This window comes from Patiria miniata, unplaced genomic scaffold (assembly GCF_015706575.1).
Source record: "Patiria miniata isolate m_02_andy unplaced genomic scaffold, ASM1570657v1 HiC_scaffold_22, whole genome shotgun sequence".
Classification (NCBI taxonomy): Eukaryota; Metazoa; Echinodermata; class Asteroidea; order Valvatida; family Asterinidae; genus Patiria; species Patiria miniata.
Window position 1 is genome coordinate 5526267 of NW_024037061.1, and position 7355 is coordinate 5533621.

Here is a 7355-nt window from a genome sequence, read left to right on the forward strand (position 1 = left end):
TAAACTGCTGACTCGGTAAACACCTTGCATGGGACAGTCATTATTGGGAGCTAATAAACAGACATAATTATATAATTGCTGCACCTTTGTGTGCCATGTAAGTGTCAGCTGATGAAAACCAGTCACATGCAGCCTGTAGGCAATTTACATTCCATGATGACACATTTAGGGATGACACATTTAGAGTAAATCGGTCCGAAATTGCCTACGCCGGCCAAATCACGATTTGCATGCCCTCAAAATATTCAGTATTTGAGCATGCTGTGGGCCATGAACTTGAGGGTTTGTAAAAAATATGGGTGGAAGCCATGCACAGGACTTTGAGCTTGTAGTTCCGTTCAATTTGGATGAAATTGGGGCCCTTAAAGCGCTCTATTTTGCAATGAAGTGTAGGCATCGTTTTTCAAAATGGCGATGGGCTTCAGGACTATTTTCAGGGGTGATCATCTTCGGATGGAAATTTCTCCTGAAAGTCATTAGTTGACCCCCAAAAATTGAAAAGAAAATAAAAGATGATGAAATAAGCTTTAAGTTAAATTGATTTCTAAAGTGGGAACATTTACCATTGGGGTCTTCGGAAGTTTATTTACTTGTCTGCAACCTAAATTTAATTTAAAAATGGCGCCTTCCATCGTTTGTTGTCAAAGGTGTGCGCCTGCGCTTTACATTCCACGACAGTGGGTTTTTTTTTCAGGGGGGGCGGGACCTGGGGGGGCAGCGTTTCAAAAGGGGTCACCAACGGCGGTTCCGCAACAAATGCGCCCAAAATCTGAATGGGACCGATGAACCGTCGTCCGATCACAGCAATTTCGAGCGAACAAGGGGGGGGGGGGGTAATTTGGGGTTGGAAGGAGCAAAAACTCAATTAACTCCCGTTGGGGCGCCCTACAGCAAGGCGGCCGCAAACAGAGGGCTTGTTTTCAGGCCAGAAATCGCAGTCAGAGTTTTTTCTCGCAATTTTTTGATGAAATATGAGTCATCCATCCTTCCTCGTGCCGTACAAGTGATTTGGGGGAATTTTTCAAAACCTCGCTTCTTTATAGGTTGTAGACCAGTAAATCGGTCCGAATTGCGCATGCTATTGCATGCTCAGTATTTGAGCATGCTCCCGGATACGCCACTGGCACTTGGCCTCTGTAAATCAATCATCGGCCTTCTTTTTTAACACTTAATTCTAAAACGTAATTTTATATGCGGATATTACCAAACTAATTCGCTTATAAATACGCCAACATGTAACCGTATATAATGCAAATTAGTGACCCATTCTCTAGCTTTTTGTAACTATCTGTATAATTATATTTATATAACGTGAATTTCAAAAAAAAATGTGGGTTATTTTATAGTTAATTGAATTGTAGTGACTACAACTACCCAGTAAGAACTGTTCGGTTATTCACACTTTGCTGTGCTCTACATTTCTATACAGCCGTGTAAAACAACATCGAGCTCTTGTCTATAACGCCATTATTAGAGAGCTGTGGCATTGATTGACAGCCACTGGATGCTCTAACAACATTGTCAAGCTGGAAATGTACACATTTTAACTATTAATGTTGGCAAAACTTATGCAAAGATGTTCCATGAATATGTAATGCCGCATATGACAAGAAACACAACGAATGGGGCCACTTATCTACCGTCACATTGGCATTTTTTCAAATGGTTTCGAGTTTTTGTTAAATACCTGAAACCACCAAAGAAGAATTTCAACACATGAATAGACGGGCAGCCTTTCGCTAAAAATGATTTGAGTTGCTTATTAATTTTGGTTTTTTTTACATTATCTTCAAATTTCTATCAAAAATTGGACGGAAAACTTAGGTATCTTTTTCCTTTCATTTTTGATGTAATTTGAGGGTAAGTTTAATAATTAAAAAAGGAAGAAAGAAATGTATCAACACATATTACATGTGTTATAAGCCTACATGTCCATTTACATTTCAAATATGTTTTGGGTGGTTTCGGGTACTGTAAAAAAAAATACAACCATTGGAAAACAACTACTTACGTGACGGATGCAAAGTGGCCCCTTCATTGTGTTTCTTTTCACATGGGAATAGGAAACATGCGGCATTTCTAAGTGTTCGGAAGCCCATGAAGTCAATCTTGTACATATTTTCTTTCCTGAGTCTCGATGCGTGTGTATACAGTATAATGTTTGTAATGTAAAAACAAAAACAAAATTATGTAGTTGGTTGTTGGATCGGATCATAACCAAAGATTTATGTCTGTATACAAATTAAACTTGATTAGTTGAAGCGACATTTAGCCGGAAGAATGTTATGGACTTCTCAGAAATGTTTGCGCAAAAAAAAGAATTATATTTGCAAACTCTCCCATTAATTATACCTTACCGTCTGGATTTGGGTCGGCCCCTATTTGCTGAGATCAGTTATTATTTCGCAACTCCCACGTCAATAAGGGGTAGGAGTTCGTTTCTGCTGAAAAGAACTATTATCATTAACATTACTCTGAATTGGGCGAGATTTTCTGATTTTCACAGCGCATTGTAATCGTTTTGGAGCATGGTTTTCTTTTCTTGTTTTGTTCATAATAATGTCTTTAACAAAAAATCCGCCGGGGGCCAAAGGTCCCCTTCTGCCCCCCCCCCCCCGATTTGCAACCGGACACTAACAACACCAACGACACTAACACCAACAAAAGCAACAATAGCAACAACAACGACAAGGGTGACTGTAAGGTTAGAGCCAAATTTTGCTAAATGCACATCAAAAATATGTCAGATTTATCAAAAATCTGCCAAATTCCCAAGAATTACTCAAAATACACTATAAACACTTAAAATCACATGCAGATTGGTAGTATTGCCTTAATTATGATTCAAATTACACAATAAACAATCTAGTCAAATAAAGATGTTGTGAAATTATTCGGATAAACGCGGATGCAGCCACAAAGATTATGTCCGTTTCCCAGTGAACCTCAGCACCTAGACCAGCCAACCTGTCCCATTATGCAAGGGTTTGTTTGACAACAGATTGAAGCTTTTTTAAACAAATCTACACTTTTTTGTTCAAATTTGCTATTTTTCTGTCAAATAACCATTGTTGCAGAATTCTGCAAGAAATCTGCACAAAAATCAAACTCGTTTTTTAAGCACAATTTTGTCAAAGTTAACATAGCAACAACAGCAACACCAGCAATATCACCAACAACGCTAACACCAACAACAGCAATGGCAGCATGCAACGACACCAACAGCAACGACAGCAACAATAGCAACAACAACCGAATATAAAAGTAAACGAACAAATTGAACAGAAAAATAGATGAAATACATTTTAATTTCGTGTGTGTATTTTCCTGATCTTGGGTAGTGGGGTAAGCTATTTATCACCCGTGCAAGCGCAGTTTATTTACTGGTCTAAACCTTTACTGTGGTGACCACTATTTTGAAAGAAAAATGTTATTTACTAACATTAACTTTACGTTTGAAAGAAAATGTTATTTACTAACATTATGCGGGTAGGCCCTAATGCCCTTAGAAACCAGCGGAACAAAATTGCAGAGCATTGAAATTTAGCAATCAGTATCTGTTTGTTCACAAATCAAAATACGAATTTCACAACACAACACTCTCCCACCCCCCCCCATCCCCCCACCCCCACCCCGCCACCCCCTCTGGATACGTAACTGAACAACAACAAAAGCACCAACAACAGGGGAGGTAGGGGAGTTTTCATATGCAATTGGTTAGATGTGTGAGATGTGTAAGTTGTTTATAATTTGTTCTCGCCATGATGTAAATGTTGGGTGTTTACAGTCACCCCTGTAGTTAGCGGAATAAATGAAGTCTGCAACTTCATCGCAATTAACAGAGGATGAATGTATCTTGTGTGAGCATTGCAGTGTTATGGTTGTGGACAATGTAATTCAGAGTAATGTGATACTGGATTGTTTTCAAGACTGTGGCCTTTACAGCGGCCTGACAAAAGCTTGGCATTGATTACAGTAAAGTGGTTTGTTATTTACTGACAAAAAGGGCCCATTATAAAATCCAACTACTGTCTCCGAAACTCCATAAAAGAGTCAGTTCTAATTTTGTCTCCGTCATTCCTGATTAGGCCATTAAAACAAATGGAATGATGTATTTATGATAGAGCCCGGTGCTGTGCGTGCACGCCCTGTCATGACACTTTACAATTTAGAACGCGGCGATAGCGTATAATATACGACGTGTACGGGTGAATCTAGTTATTGCATCATGCGGTCGTACCGAATAGTTATCACACTATATTCTGTCAGGAAGGCCTAATTATCGAGGAAGAAGTGATCTTGAATGCATCTGCGTCAACCGTGAGCTATGAGCCAGTCAATCCGGCCTTGTTGGCCGGCTACATCTTTATGATTTTCATCGCAGTAGCAACAAGTCTTGTCTACGTGTGGTTGATGATAGCCACAATCGCCATGGAGCACATCCTTCATGTTTCCAAACTATTTCATGGCAAGTCTTTGTGTGTCCTTGGTCGTCTTGGGAATTTTGATTTCATGGTGGTCTGTGATCGCGATGTCAAATATAAATTACTCCTCGCTCAAACTTGCAATAGCCATAAGTTCTACCTACTTTGCACCTCTCTGCTCTTCTTGAATTCGGTGGTAATAGCAGCTGACCGGTACCTGAAGATATCCCGGCCCCTGCAGTATCTCCGGTTAGCGACGCCCAGGCATTGCATCGCGCTGATCGGTGCGTCCTGGTGCATTTCCCTGTTCATCGGACTTGCCGTGTTCCTCACCGCCATGCTGAATTTTGACGACGACAGCGGAGAGTCCTACAGCAGTTTCCTGCAGGAGAAAGGTTTTCAAATCCCCATGGTTGTCCTCATGGGCGTCACGAGGGGGGGGGCAAGGGAGGCACTTGCCCCCCCCCCCCCTGGAAAAGCAAAAAAAAAAAAAAAAAAGGAAGAAAAAAAAGAACAGAAAAAAAAGAAAAAGAGGCGCGAAGACAAAGTGGTGTAAATGTAATGAGTTGGGGGGGGGGGCAAAATGTCCCTGTCCCCCTCTTAAACTGATAAATCGAGAATGTGTTGAGAAGTACAAGCATTTTTTGGCAAAAAAATGTTTTGTCCCCCTCTAGAAAAAATCCTGGCGACGCCCATGGTTGTCCTGTCGGATCTGACAATCCTCCCCAGTATGATCGCGGTAACTTTCCTGAAAGCTGCTCTCGTTCGCATCGCTAGGCAACAGCGGCGCAAGATACGAGATGAAATACTGATGCTGAAGCATCCTCAAGATCGTGCGCAGCTGACGGAGCAGGAAGGCAACCATGAGAACACGCCGCAGCCTTGACCGAACCACTCGGCCAACAAAACCACCATGTAGGCCTACTTCATCGTAACTTCTTCGCAATTGTCGTGGCTTGGCTGCCGGCCAGTGTAGCCATAAACATTATAGTTCTCAGTGACCTCACTTCAGCCGTTCTCAACCCTGTCATTGCCTTCTGTTCCATTACTGGCATGATTGAAACTTCGTGCGGCACCATGTTCCTGGCCTATGCGCAGCCAGAACACGACAGGCAGCAAGGAATACTTTGAAGAGGGTGAAACGACTCGTCTGTGATCGTTAAAGCGAGAGATGATTCTAGACTGAAAATCTCAGCTAAGTATTTGGGGACTTTAAAGTTTACAAAGTGCCATGTTAAGGAAAGAGACGTAAGAAAAACTCTTTTTTCGTTGCGACTTTGAACTGGGACACATTTTAAAGCACAGCTATGCTTGTATTATATATTCATTAATCCCCAATAAGACAATTTACACATTACTGTCGCGAGGTAGCAACCCCGACGATGATAAGGGTGGTCAGGTTCACCCACATGAAGATAGAGTAAGGTGGAAAGCAAGAAGAATCGAACTTGAACACACGCAGACAGTTGTTTATGCTGATTCACTTTATCAAGTTTTAATTAAATTCACTTTCTCCAATTGTACAAAATAAGCCAAATAAAGATCCAAATGAGAAACAGGGAAAGACCCAAATGAAGTCCCTTGAATGAAGAAGAAGACCAAGGAGAATCGAACTTGAACACACAGACAGTTGTTTATGCTGATTCACTTTATCAAGTTTTAATTAAATTCACTTTCTCCAATTGTACACAATAATCCAAATGAAGATCCAAATGAGAAACAGGGGAAGACCAAAATGGAGTCCCTTGAATGAAAAAGAAGACCAAGGAGAAGACCCTGTTGATCATGAATAAAATGAATTGATCTTAAACGTTTGGGAGTCTTGTCCCAAAGTCATTGGATTAAATTAATGTTATTATAAACAACAGGTATTTTAATTATACAGCATAAACTATAAATAATATAGTTGTTTTAGTGACAGGCGTAATGATCACTCCAAAATAATACTAAATAGGATGACTAATTAATCCAGCATACAATGAGATATCACAGTCTTACCCTGATATAGAGAAGGCCTGTAACTACAATGCACTTGAGATGTCAAACTTCAAAGCTTGTGACTTGACAGTCTCAGCAAAGTCTCAGCTATAAATTAGAATACATAAAAATACAAATAGAATACACGTAAAACATATTTAAGGAAATATCTTCTATCATAAAAAAGTCCCGTGCACCCATAAACAATACGACATACACGAACAGCATTTCAAAATAAAGCGAATAATTCCACAGTGTGGCTGAGATTCAACGTTGTGATGTGCATACGCACACTACGTACACAATGCTGAACTATTGTCGCCATTAATGCATTGTGCAGTGAATGTGTACGAAAACGGTCATTCAACTCTAGAAAAGTTTTGACACTTTCACACAAAACAAACACCCTCAAATCTATAAGAATCAATCTGTTAGACAATAATAATATCAACCAACCTCTTCTATGTCCCTTACATTATCTACGCAATACTTAATTAGAATCCAACTTACCCCAAAAATGATGGAAAACTTGAAGTAAAATTTTGAACGAAATCGTTGAAAATTTAAAATTTTTGACTTGTTTGGACTTTTAGAGGGAAAAGTTTGGATTTTTTTGACCGAAAAAAGGTATTTATTATATTATCTGCTTGACTGATTTAAACACTCTGGATGCGAACCAGTAAATAGGCATAAACGAATAAAAGTTGCACCCTCTAAATATATTATAGAGTTCTGAGAGCCATAAAATTGGAAATTGAAGAGATATGGCAATGAACCTTTGGCCCAGACTTGGGCTTCCAATTCTGCGGATTTTGGGTGCAATTGGGCTCGAAAGTGACGCTATTTTGCCATGTTGTGGAGGGATTGTTTTGCAAGATGGCTACTTGCTGCTTTAGGGTAAATTAGGGTCGTATTTTTTGGATGAGAATATCTCCAAAAGTCAATGGTAAACCC